The following is a 14,678-nucleotide window of genomic DNA, read 5'->3' as shown; positions in this document are numbered from 1 at the left end:
CACACATATAGGCCTTAAGGCAGAGACAATAAGACACAGTGGCAGAATAAGTTCAACCACACCTTTGTTTTATCACAAATCCGGATAGAAACCTCTGACCAGTGAAGTCCACAAAGCATATTGCATGTAACAGACCTACAGGATGGTCAAGCAGGTTAATGTTTCTGACATTTTTGGACCACTAACCAACTATTGATTTAGAACCACAGAGAGTTACCACAAGTTGCAAAGAAAACAGGAGCTGCCTCCATTATTCCAGCACCATTTCAACTTCAACATCATCAAATCACCTCTACTTAGTCTAACTTAGTAACAATTAAAATAGCTAGTCAACGTAAGAGAAATATTATGTGGCTGTCTATGGGTTCTGAATTCTCTGTGTGTGTGTGTGTGTGTGTGTGTGTGTGTACATTCACGTAAGTAGAAAAATATGTTGGCTCACCCTACTTGTAGAGAAACGCCAATGCCATCCTCCTCTCTCTCATGTTGACGAAACGGTCTATGACTCTGTCATACAGTACACGCTTTTATTTTTTGTTGTCCTAGGCTACCTGGCTAAAATGCTTGTTCGCTAGCCTTACTTCCATTCATGGTCAACGTTAGCTGGTTAACTTTAGGTGCATTCTATCCACTCAGGCCAGGGGCACAACAGTGTATGAATTTGGTACTTTATTAGGATCCCCATAAGCTGTTGCAAAAGCAGCAGCTACTCTTCCTGGGGTCCACACAAAACAGAAAACAGAAAACAGAAAACAGAATGACATAATACAGAATGTCAATAGACAAGAACAGCTCAAGGACAGAAAAATATATATTTTATTAAAGGCACATGTAGCCTACATACAGTGCCTTGCGAAAGTATTCGGCCCACTTGAACTTTGCGACCTTTTGCCATATTTCAGGCTTCAAACATAAAGATATAAAACTGTATTTTTTTGTGAAGAATCAACGACAAGTGGGACACAATCATGAAAGTGGAACGACATTTATTGGATATTTCAAACTTTTTTAACAAATCAAAAACTGAAAAATTGGGCGTGCAAAATTATTCAGCCCCCTTAAGTTAATACTTTGTAGCGCCACCTTTTGCTGCGATTACAGCTGTAAGTCGCTTGGGGTATGTCTCTATCAGTTTTGCACATCGAGAGACTGAAATTTTCTCCCATTCCTCCTTGCAAAACAGCTCGAGCTCAGTGAGGTTGGATGGAGAGCATTTGTGAACAGCAGTTTTCAGTTCTTTCCACAGATTCTCGATTGGATTCAGGTCTGGACTTTGACTTGGCCATTCTAACACCTGGATATGTTTATTTTTGAACCATTCCATTGTAGATTTTGCTTTATGTTTTGGATCATTGTCTTGTTGGAAGACAAATCTCCGTCCCAGTCTCAGGTCTTTTGCAGACTCCATCAGGTTTTCTTCCAGAATGGTCCTGTATTTGGCTCCATCCATCTTCCCATCAATTTTAACCATCTTCCCTGTCCCTGCTGAAGAAAAGCAGGCCCAAACCATGATGCTGCCACCCCCATGTTTGACAGTGGGGATGGTGTGTTCAGCTGTGTTGCTTTTACGCCAAACATAACGTTTTGCATTGTTGCCAAAAAGTTCAATTTTGGTTTCATCTGACCAGAGCACCTTCTTCCACATGTTTGGTGTGTCTCCCAGGTGGCTTGTGGCAAACTTTAAACTACACTTTTTATGGATATCTTTAAGAAATGGCTTTCTTCTTGCCACTCTTCCATAAAGGCCAGATTTGTGCAATATACGACTGATTGTTGTCCTATGGACAGAGTCTCCCACCTCAGCTGTAGATCTCTGCAGTTCATCCAGAGTGATCATGGGCCTCTTGGCTGCATCTCTGATCAGTCTTCTCCTTAGAGGGACGGCCAGATTTTGGTAGATTTGCAGTGGTCTGATACTCCTTCCATTTCAATATTATCGCTTGCACAGTGCTCCTTGGGATGTTTAAAGCTTGGGAAATCTTTTTGTATCCAAATCCGGCTTTAAACTTCTTCACAACAGTATCTCGGACCTGCCTGGTGTGTTCCTTGTTCTTCATGATGCTCTCTGCGCTTTTAACGGACCTCTGAGACTATCACAGTGCAGGTGCATTTATACGGAGACTTTATTACACACAGGTGGATTGTATTTATCATCATTAGTCATTTAGGTCAACATTGGATCATTCAGAGATCCTCACTGAACTTCTGGAGAGAGTTTGCTGCACTGAAAGTAAAGGGGCTGAATAATTTTGCACGCCCAATTTTTCAGTTTTTGATTTGTTAAAAAAGTTTGAAATATCCAATAAATGTCGTTCCACTTCATGATTGTGTCCCACTTGTTGTTGATTCTTCACAAAAAAATACAGTTTTATATCTTTATGTTTGAAGCCTGAAATGTGGCAAAAGCTCGCAAAGTTCAAGGGGGCCGAATACTTTCGCAAGGCACTGTATCAATGCATACACACAAACTATCTTGGTCAAATAGGGGAGAGGCGCTGTGCCGTGAGGTGTTGTTTCTCTGTTTTTTTTTATCCAGGTTTGTTGTTTATTTGAGCAATGTGAGATGGAAGGAGGATCCATGGAATAAGGGCTCTATATAAAACTGTACGCTTTATGACTTTGTTCTGGATTTGGGGACCTTGAAAAGACCCTTGGTGGCATGTTTGGTGGAATAAGTGTCTGTGTGTCAGAGCTGTGTGTAAGTTGACTATGCAACCAATTTGGGATTTTCAACACATTAATGTTTCTTATCAAAATAAGAAGTGATGCAGTCAATGACATATTTTCTGTCAATGACATATGCTCTCAATGATATTTGATAGGAGTGATGCCAAAATCCAAGCTGGCTTCCCTTGAAGCCACTTTCTTTTTGGTGCACCAGGACCATTCACAGTTGAGCTCGCTCAGTTTAGCTCAATGCTGGTTGGCAAAAAAAACGTTTAGCAGGGGAGGCCAAATGATCACTGGCTTCCCTTGCAATCTATTCAATGCTTCAGGCGGCAACAATGTCATCCTCATTTGGACCAGACAACATCAGACAGATATCCTACATGTAGGCCAAAGGGGCACTGTTTCGCTGACAGATGCTTTCTCCGGTAAAATACATTCAGCCTCTTGCAAATTGAAGGAACATTATGAAACACAGAGAGATAAATGATCAATGATTTTATATGTTAGTTTTTTTTCTCCATTATTTTCCATGTACATTTTTTGGGGAAGCCTGGCTTCCCTTGGCATCCATGAATACACACCACTGAATGTCGACTCTAAAACTGAGTTTTGAACCTCTGTGCGTAACAATGAGTAAATTAAGGTTGGGTTTTGATTACAATTATGTCAACAAATCATGCCCCCTTTTGCCAAGCTCCACTTGCAAATCGCCCCTCCGCTTCCCTTCATTGAATGGGGCTCTGTTGTTTCATCACCCCCAACGTGTTCAAAGGTCGGCACTCTGAAACACTAATGTAATCAGTGCTCTGTGTATGTGTGTTTGTGTGTGACCGACAAGTGTCTTTGATGAGGGGCCAGGAGCTGATCTACATTGCCATGCTCATCAATTCGGCACTGGCAAAGACCTTACCTCTAGCCTGCTCTCCAACGGTCGTCGATGGGGTGACCAGAATTAGGTAGGTTTAGTTTGACCTGTTCAAACTTCAATATAGTATATGTTTGTTTGTCTGTCATATCACTTATCCATACTGACATTGGTAAAAGAACAGTGACTGTGAATGTGTTCACAGATGCATATATGGAGCCAACACTTGGAGACTTGCAAGATGAAGTGATGGAGTCCTGACCGACAGACAGGCTTGATACTGATGTCTCTGAATGGAGAGAGGCCTGGCACTCAACACATCCACATTGTGGAAAGGTTATTACTAATAATACAGAACAGCAGATATGTCCAGTATTTGCAACACCCTTTCGTTCCATGTGTCACTGTTGATCTCTGCCTCAACTCTGCCTATTTCTACAGATGGAGAGGACTGTAGATTATTTTACCAGATGCCAACCTTGGTTGTTTTTTTTAGTTTAAAAAAAACTTTTTTTATAAATACACTTTATTTCACCTTTATTTAACCAGGTCGGCCAGCTGAGAACAAGTTCTCATTTACAACTACGACCTGGCCAAGATAAAGCAAAGCAGTGAGACACAAACAACAACAGCTCTACACATAAAGAAATGTACAGTCAATAACACAAAAGAAAAGAAAAATAGAAAAATCTATGTACAGTGTGCACAAATGTAGAAGAGTAGGGAGGTAGGCAATAAATAGGCCATAGAGGTGAAAATAATTAAAATGTAGCATTAATACTGTAGTGATAGATGTGTAGATGATGATGTGCAAGTAGAGATACTGGGGTGCAAAAGAGCAAGAGGGTAAGTAATAATATGGGGATGAGGTTGTCGGGTGTGCTATTTACAGATTGGCTGTGTACAGGTACAGTGATTGGTAATCTGCTCTGAAAGCTGATGCTTAAATTTAGAGAGGGAGATATAGACTCCAGCTTCAGACATTTTTGCAATTTGTTCCAGTCATTGGCAGCAGAGAACTGGAAGGAGAGGCACCCAAAGGAAGTGTTGGCATTGGGGAAGACCAGTGCAATATATCTGCTGGAGCGCGTGCTATGGGTGGGTGTTGCTAGGTTCACCAGTGGGCTGAGATAAGGTGGGGCTTTACCTAGCAAAGACTAAAAGATGACCTGAAGTCAGTGGGTTTGGCGACGGATATGTATTAAGGGCCAGCCAACGAGAGCATAGAGGTCGCTGTTGTGGGTAGTATATGGGGCTTTGGAAATAAAGCAGATGGCACTGTGATAGACTACATCCAGTTTGCTGAGTAGAGTGTTGGGGGCTATTTTGTAAATGACATCGCCGAATGTCAAGGATCGGTAGGATAGTCAGTATTAAGAGGGTACATTTGGCGGCATAAGTGAAGGAGGCTTTGTTGCGAAATAGGAAGCTGATTCTAGATTTAATTTTAGATTGGAGATGCTTAATGTGAGTCTGGAAGGAGAGTTAACTGTCTAACCAGACACCCAGGTATTTGCAGTTGTCCACATATTCTAGGTCAGAACTGTCCAGAGTAGTGATGCTAGTCGGTCGGGAGGGTGCAGGCAGCAATTGGTTGAAGAGTATGTACTTAGTTTTACTAGCTTTTAAAATCAGTCTGAGGCCACGGAAGGACTGTTGTATGGCATTGAAGCTGGTTTGGAGGTTTGTTAGCTGTGTCCAAAGACGGGCCAGATGTATACAGCATGGTGTCGTCTGCGTAGAGGTGGGTCAGACAATCACCAGCAGCAAGAGCGACATCGTTGATACAGTTGAAGTCAGAAGTTTACATACACTTAGGTTGAAGTCATTAACTTGTTTTTCAAAAACTCCACAAATGTATTGTTATCAAACTATAGTTTTGGCAAGTTGGTTAGGACATCTACTTTGTGCATGACACAAGTAATTTTTCCAACAATTGTTTACAGACAGATTATTTCACTTATAATTCACAGTATCACAATTCCAGTGGGTCAGAAGTTTACATACATTAAGTTGACTGTGCCTTTAAATAGCTTGGACAATTCCAGAAAATTATGACATGGCTTTAGAAGCTTCTGATAGGTTAATTGACATAATTTGAGTCAAGGAAATCAGCCAACCCCCCAAAAAAACTGTAGACCTTCACAAGTCCGGTTTATCCTTGGGAGCAATTTCCAAATGCCTGAAGGTACCATGTTCATCTGTACAAACAATAGTACGCAAGTATAAACACCATGGGACCACACAGCCGTCATACCACTCAGGAAGGAGACACGTTCTGTCTCCTAGAGATGAACGTACTTTGGTGCAAAAAGTGCATATCAATCCCAGAACAACAGCAAGGACCTTGTGAAGATGCTGGAGGAAACAGGTACAAACGTATCGACATAACCTGAAAGGCCACTCAGCAAGGAAGAAGCCACTGCTCCAAAACCGCACATGGGTACAAGGATTGTACTTTTTGGAGAAATGTCCTCTGGTCTGATGAAACAAAAATAGAACTGTTTGGCCATAATGACCATCGTTATGTTTGGAGCAAAAAGGGTGATGCTTGCAAACCGAAGAACACCATCCCAACCGTGAAGCACGGGGGTGGCAGCATCATGTTTGGGGGTGCTTTGCTGCAGGAGTGCACTTCACAAAATAGATGGCATCATGAGGGTGGAAAATTATGTGGATATATTGAAGCAACATCTCAAGACATCATTCAGGAAGTTAAAGCTTGGTCGCAAATGGGTCTTCCGAATGGACAATGACCCCAAGCATACTTCCCAAGTTGTGGCAAAATGGCTTAAGGACAACAAAGTCAAGGTATTGGAGTGGCCATCACAAAGCTCTGACCTCAATTCTATAGAACATTTGTGAGCAGAACTGAAAAAGCATGTGCGAGCAAGGAGGCCTACAAACCTGATTCAGTTACACCAGCTCTTTCAGGAAGAATGGGCCAAAATTCACCCAACTTATTGTGAGAAGCTTGTGGAAGGCTACCTGAAACGTTTGAGCCAAGTTAAACAATTTAAAGGCAATGCTACCAAATACTAATTGAGTGTATGTAAACTTCAGACACACTTGGAATGTGATGAAAGAAATAAAAGCTTAAATAAATTTGCTGCAGGGGGTATTGAGATGTTGGCTGGTGTAGGGGTAGCCAGGTGGAATGCATGGTCAGCCATGGAAAAAAGCTTTTTGAAATGATTGATTATCGTAGATTTATCAGTGGTGACAGTCTTTCCGATCCTCAGTGCAGTGGGCAGCTGGCAGGAGGTGCTCTTATTTTCCATGGACATTTTGGAATTAGTACTACAGTCAGCAAATTTCTGTTTTAAAAAGCTAGCATTAGCTTTCCTAACTGACTGAGTATATTGTTCTTGACTTCTCTGAAAAGTTGCATATCGAGGGGGCTATTCGATGCTAATGCAGAATGCCACAAGATAATTTTGTGCTGGTCAAGGGCAGTCAAGTCTGGGGCGAACCAAGGGTTATATTTGTTCTTAGTTCTACATTTTTTGAATGGGGCATGCTTATTTAATTAAGATGGCGAGGAAAGCACTTTTAAAAGAGCAACAAGGCAACCTCTACTGATGGGAGGAGGTTAATATCCTTCCAGGATACCCAGGCCAGGTCGATTAGAAAGGCCTGCTCGCTGAAGTGTTTTAGGGAGTGCTTGACAGTGATGAGAGGTGGTTGTTTGACCGCGGACCCATTACGCATGCAGGAAATGAGGCAGTGATAGCTGAGATCCTGGTTGAAGACAGCAGAGGTGTATTTAGAGGGCAGGTTGGTCAAGATGATATCTAAGAGGGTGCCCATGGGTATGGATTTAGGGTTGTTCCTTGATAAATTGTGTCAGATTGAGGGCATATAGCTTAGATTGTAGGACGGCCGGGGTGTTAAGTATGTCCCAGTTTAGGTCACCTAACAGTACGAACTCTGAAGATAGATGGGGGGTGATCAATTCACATATGGTGTCCAGGGCACAACTTGGGGATGAAGGGGGTCTATAACAAGTGGCAACGGTGAGAGACTTGTTTCTGTAAAGGTGGATTTTTGAAAGTAGAAGCTGAAATTGTTTGGGCACAGACCTGGATAGTATAACAGAACATTGCAGGCTATGCCGCAGTAGATTGCAACTCCGCACCCTTTGGCAGTTCTATCTGTCGGAAAATCTTATAGTTAGGGATGGAAATTTCAGGATTTTTGGTGGCCTTCCTAAGCCAGGATTCAGACACAGCTAGGACACCTGGGTTGGTGGAGTGTGCTAAAGCAGTGAATAAAACAAACTTCGGGAGGAGGCTTCTAATGTTAACATGCATGAAACCAATGCTTTTAAGTTACAGATGTCAACAAATGAGAGCGCCTGGGGAATGAGAGTAATGCTGGGGGCTGCAGGGCCTGGGTTAACCTCTACAGCACCAGAGGAACAGAGGAGAAGTAGGATAATAGTAAGGCTAAAGGCTAAAATAACTGGTCATCTATTGCGTTCGGAACAGAGAGTAAAAGGAACAGGTTTCTGGGTGCGGAAGAACAGTTTCAAGGCATAATGTACAGACAAGGGTATGGTAGGATGTGAGTACAGTGGAGGTAAGCCTAGGCATTGAGTGACAATGAGAGAGGTTTTGTCTCTTGAGGCACCATTTAAGCCAGGTGCAGTCACTGCATGTGTGGGGGGTTGGAACATAAGGACTTGCTAAGGCATATTGAGCCTCTACAGTGAAATAAGACAACAATTACTAACCAAAACAGCAGTAGACAAGGCATATCGACATTAGGTAGAGACATATGTAGCCGAGTGATCATAGGGTCAAGTGAGTAGCTAGGCGAGCGATTCAGACAGCTAGCAGGCAGGGGCTAGCAGCAGGCTAGCAGATGGGCCTCAGGCGGGAGAGCCTGTTGAAACCCCCTCGGACGGTTACGTCGGCAGACCAGTCGTGATGGGGCTCCGTGTCAGCAGCAAGAGGTCAAGGCCAAATGGCAAAAGAGGTATTGAAACCCAGGAATTATCTGATGGATTTATTCGGCAAGCCGGGAGATGGGCCTAGCTCGAAACCATCTCCAGGCTAACTGGTACGTCGTTTGGGACAGAAACCCCCTCGGACGGTTACGTCGGTAGACACGTCGTGATGCATCGGCGGGGCTCCGTGTCGGCAGCAAAGGGTCCGGGCCAATTTGCAAAAGAGGTAATTGAAGCCCAGGAATTGCTTGATGGATCTCTTCGGCTAGCCAGGAAATGGGCCTAGTTCAAGGCTAGCTCCAGGCTAACTGGTGCTTGCTTCGGGACAGAGACGTTAGCCAGGATTAGCCACTCGGATAGCAGCTAGCTAGCTGCGAGGATCCTGAATAAAGGTTCAGAGCTTGCGGCAGGAATCCGGAGATGTGGTAGAGAAAAGCAGTCCGATATGCTCTGGGTTGATATCACTCTGTTCAGGCTGGCAGGAGTTGACAGGGATGAGGCTGGCAGATGTCGCTAGCAGTGGCTAACTGGTTCCGGTTCTAAAGTATAAACAATAGCAGATCCATACCACATTGGGTGAGGCGGGTTGCAGGAGAGTATGTTCAGTCTGTAAATGGAAAGTGAGATTAAAAATATATACGAAGAAAAACAATATATACAAGAGACGGGATAATACAATCAAAATAGACATCCCACTGCTACGCCATCTTGGATTGGATTTGATGGGGAGACCATCATTGGGTAGGTTTTATCTGGCCTGTTCAAACTTCAACATAGTACCTGTTTGTGTATCCTATCCTAATTGTCATTGGGAATAATAGAATAGTGACTCTGTGTGCATGACTTCACAGAAACATGTATAGAGCCAGCACATGGAGACTTGCAAGATGAAGTGATGAAATCCAGACAGACAGATGGGATTGATACTTATGTCACTAAATCAGTCGTCAACCACCGGTTGATCGCGATCCACTGGTGTTTTTTCAAGGCATTCCTAGTCGATCACCAAACATTTCTGTAACAAACGATAAAGCCACGCATTCTTTTTTTAGGATGTGTTTCACACTGTTGGCAGTAAGTGCACTTGATTCCGCAGCCCTAGCACCGGGAATTCAACGTGTTCCCATTTTCAACCATTTTATGTATCCGAAGGTAGAACTCTGCCTACCCGGCAGGCCCAAACAGCAAATCAAGTGCTCTTACAGGCTTACCGCTGACCAATCAGATAGCTCAGATCACAGTGTCTGCATAGATTCCTTGCACCATAGACTTTAAAAAGATGCCTGGAATGTACAGCAAAGTTAATAATGTGAGATTTCAAAACGTTTAAAACCATGACTGGAGAGGGACGCAACGAATTTAGCAAAGAGCTGCTGTTTTTCTTGATATTCAGCACTGTCAACAATTTGTTCAACACTTTTATAATGCATGTTCTCCCTACTTCCACTCACGCTACAACCAGAACTGCAGCTGCATTGAATGAGATTAGCAAAGTGTTTCGATGAGCTTGCATCGATGAGCTTATTAGCAGCTTGTGTCTTTTTTAATATGGAGGAATATTTCACTTTCTCTGGTCATAGGAGTATCAACATGAATTGGTGCATGAGGCAGAAATAATTCAGTGAGACTTACGTTTTGCCATCAGCTGGAATTCTCTCCGCTTTTTTTCAGTGGAGGCAGGGAGAGAGGAGGGACATGAGTGCATGAGAGGCAGCCTCACCGCTGCTCTTACCCTCCCCTCAGACTGACCAGATGCAGGCCATCAGTCCATTAAAAAAATAAGCAAATTATTATGCTCACTCAGCTGTGCCTCACAAGTAATACAACAAATGATGTATTACCATGGTGATCATATACCATTTTAAAAATATATATAATTTCAAAAGGGTCTGAGAAGAACAACATTGGCAATTGAAGCATAACCAATATGCAGTTATAAAATATTGGGCCTATAGCTTACTGCACAAACCTCACTGCTACAGAACTGTTTTTAATTGGTTAATGTTGCATATACTTACGTATTTTAAGTTATGTTTAAAAAGCGTTAGATCTCGGGTTTGCGTTTTGTGATCTTGACTCAGAAAAGGTTGGTGACCACTGCTCTAAATGGAGAGAGACCTGGCACTCTGCATTAACATTTCACTACACACAACATTTACTTGGAATGTATTTTTTTATTATTGAATTTAGTGGTAGAAGTCAGTATGGGGAGGGAGAAACCCTATGTATTTTGCACCATGATCAGGGAACTGCTGTTGTATAAGGGACACCACACAGGAAATTATTGTGTCACATTTACCACTGTGAAGTTTAAGAAATGCTGGCCTTCAGAAAGTATTCACACCCCTTGACTTTTTCCACATTTTGTTGTGTTATGAAGTGGGATTGAAATTGATTTAATTGTAAATTTGTATATGATCTACACAAAATACTTTCTTTTTATTAATGGAAAATAAAACTAATACATCTTGTTTCGATAAGTATTCAACTCCCTGAGTCAATACATGTTAGAATCACCTTTGGCAGTGATTACAGCTGTGAGTCTAACTAAATCTCTAAGAGTTTTGCACACCTGGATTGTACAATATGTGAACATTACTATTAAAAAAAATTATACAAATTATTAAAGCGCTGTCAAGTTGGTTGTTGACCATTGCTAAACAGCCATTTTCTTGCCATAGATTTGTAAGCAAGTTTAAGTTTTTTTAAATGTATTTATTTTATTTCACCTTTATTTAACCAGGTAGGCAAGTTGAGAACAAGTTCTCATTTACGACTGCGACCTGGCCAAGATAAAGCAAAGCAGTGCGACACAAACAACAACACAGAGTTACACATGGAATAAACAAGCATACAGTCAATATCAAAATATTTAAAAAAGAAAGTCTATATACATGCAAATGGTGTGAGGAGGTAAGGCAATAAATAGGCCATAGTAGCCAAGTAATTACAATTTAGCAAATTAACATTGGGGTGATCGATGAGCAGATGGTGATGTGCAAGTAGAAATACTGGTGAGCAAAAGATCAGAAAAGTAAATAAAACAATATGGGGATGAGGTAGGTAGATTGGGTGGGTCCTTTACAGATGGGCTATGTACAGCTGCATCGATCGGTTAGCTGCTCAGATAGCTGATGTTTAAAGTTTGTGTAAGTGTAAGTTAAACTGTAACTAGGCCACTCATGAACATTCAATGTCATCTTGGTAAGCAACTCCAGTGTATATTTGGCCTTATGTTTTAGGTTATTGTCCTGCTGTAAGGTGAATTTGTCTCCCAGTGTCTGTTGGAAAGCAGACTAAGCCAAGTTTTTCTCTAGCATTTTTCCTGTGCTTATCTCTATTCCGTTGCTTATTATCCTAAAAAACTCCTTATTCCTTGCCGATGACAACCATACCCATAACGTGTTGCATCCACAACTGTTCTTGAAAATAAACTCAGCAAAAAAAGAAACGTTCCTTGTTCAGGACCCTGTCTTTCAAAGATAATTCGTAAATATCCAAATAACTACACTAACAGCTTACAGATGGTAGGCAATTAAGGTCACAGTTATAAAAACTTAGGACACTAAAGAGGCCTTTGTACTTACTCTGAAAAACAACAAAAGAAAGATGCCAGGCTCCCTGCTCATCTGCGCGACCCTACGTGCCTTAGGCATGCTGCATGGAGGCATGAGGACTGTAGATATGGTCAGAGCAATAAATTGCAATATCCATACTGTGAGACACCTAAGACAGCGCTACAGGGAGACAGAACGGACAGCTGAGCATCCTCGCAGTGGCAGACCACGTGTAACAACACCTGCACAGGATCGGTACATCCGAACATCACACCTGCGGAACAGGTAAAGGATGGCAACAACAACTTCCCGAGTTACACAGGGAACGCACAATCCCTCCATCAGTGCTCAGACTGTCCGCAATAGGCTGAGAGAGGCAGGTCCACACCAGACATCAATGGCAATAACGTCGCCTATGGGCACAAACCCACCGTCGCTGGACCAGACAGGACTGGCAAAAAGTGCTCTTCTCTGATGAGTCGCAGTTTTGTCTCACCAGGGGTGATGGTCGGATTTGCGTTTATCATCAAAGGAATAAGCGTTACACCGAGGCCTGTACTCTGGAGCGGGATCGATTTGGAGGTGGGCGGTCCGTCATGGTCTGGGGTGTGGTGTCACAGCATCATTGGACTGAGCTTGTTGTCATTGCAGGCAATCTCAACGCCTCCCTCATGTGGTACCCTTCCTGCATGCTCATCCTGACATGACCCTCCAGCATGACAATGCCACCAGCCATACTGTTTGTTCTGAGCGGGATTTCCTGCAATACAGGAATGTCAATATTCTGCCATGGCCAGCGAAGAGCCTGGATCTCAATCCCATTGAGCACATCTGGGACCTGATGGATTGGAGGGTGAAGGCTAGGCCATTCCCCCCAGAAATGTCTGGGAACTTGCAGGTGCCTTAGTGGAAGAGTGGGGTAACATCTCACAGAAAGAACTGGCAAATCTGGTGCAGTCGATGAGGAGGAGATGCACTGCAGTACTTAATGCAGCTGGTGGCCGCACCAGATACTGACTGTTACTTTTGATTTTGACCCCCCCCCCCACCCCCTTTGTTCAGGGACATATTTTCCATTTCTGTTAGTCACCTGTCAGTGGAACTTGTTCAGTTTATGTCTCAGTTGTTGAATTTTGTTATGTTCTTACAAATATTTACACATGTTAAGTTTGCTGAAAATAAGCGCAGTTGACAGTGAGAGGACGTGCTTTATGAGTTTATGAAGAGTGGTACTCAGTGATGTGTTGTTAGATTTTTCACTACATAACTTTTTGTAATCCGAATCAAAAATTCATTTCTTTGCCAAATGCTTTGTTATGCAGTTAAACTGTTGTGCCTTGTTATAGGATGCATGTTTTGGAATATTTTTTTTCTGTACAGGTTTCTTTTCACTCTGTCATTTATGTTAGTATTGTGGAGTAATTCCAATGTTGTTGATCCGTCCTCATCTAAAGGACGTCTTGCCATTTGAGGCTGAGGAGTAAATTTCACACATCCCCATGTGCTACATTCAACCCTCAAACTTACTCAACAGCGACCTCGGCATTGAGCTGAGCGCAACGGTCGATCTGAGTCACTAGGCACCACTGTAAAGGATGTCACACTACTTGCTTATCGTGTACCACTTCTTCCCGATTTCAGACCATACCTGACACAAAGTGTCACCTGGCCACCCTCCTGAAGTGTCTTAAAAGTCAGAGCCATGCGGAAATCTACCTCTTCACTGGCACAAGGGGGGACAATTCATGCTGAGGAGTAAGTTTCACACATCTCCATGTGCTACACTCCGTTATCTTCTATCACAGTCATTAAACTCTGTAGCTGTTTTAAAATCACCATTGGCCTCATGGTGAAATCCCTGAGCAGTTTCCTTCCTCTCCAGCAACTGAATTAGGGAGTGTGCCTGTATCTTTGTAGTGACTGGGTGTATTGACACACCATCCAAAGTGTAATTAATAACTGCACCATGTTAAAGGGATTTTAAATGTCTGCTTTCTTTACCCATCTACTAATAGGTGCCCTTCTTTGCGAGGCATTGGAAAACCTCCCTGGTCTTTGTGGTTGAATCTGTGTTTTAAATGCACTGCTCGACTGAGGGACCATACAGATAATTGTATGTGTGGGGTACAGATTTGGGGTAGTCATTTAAAAATCATGTTAAACACTTTTATTGCAAACAGAGTGAGTCCATGCAACTTATTATGTGATTTATTAGGCACATTTGTACTCCTGAACCTATTTAGGCTTACCATAACAAAAGGGTTGATTACTTATTAACCCAAGACATTTCAGCATTTCATTTTTCATGTATTTCTAAATAAAAACGTAATTCCACTTTGACACTATGGAGTGTGTGTGTTGATCAGTGACACAAGATCTCAATTGAACACATTTTACATGTAGGCTGTAAAACAACCAAATGTGTAAAAAGTAAATGGGTGCGAATACTTTCTGAAGGCTCTGTAACTTGGGATTAAATTTGTGGACCCAAGCTATAGGCTTCAATAGCCATTTGCAAATCACAGTTTAGCGCCAAAGATTTCTAGAACGTTTTAATTATATGCCTGAACTTTTCACTCTATTTTCTTAAATGTGTATTGTGTTATATATTAGCCACTATCGGTAGCCACTGTCT

The sequence above is a fragment of the Oncorhynchus clarkii genome, chromosome 4, assembly GCF_045791955.1.
Source record: "Oncorhynchus clarkii lewisi isolate Uvic-CL-2024 chromosome 4, UVic_Ocla_1.0, whole genome shotgun sequence".
In the NCBI taxonomy this organism is placed as follows: Eukaryota; Metazoa; Chordata; class Actinopteri; order Salmoniformes; family Salmonidae; genus Oncorhynchus; species Oncorhynchus clarkii.
This window is presented reverse-complemented; position numbering follows the sequence as displayed.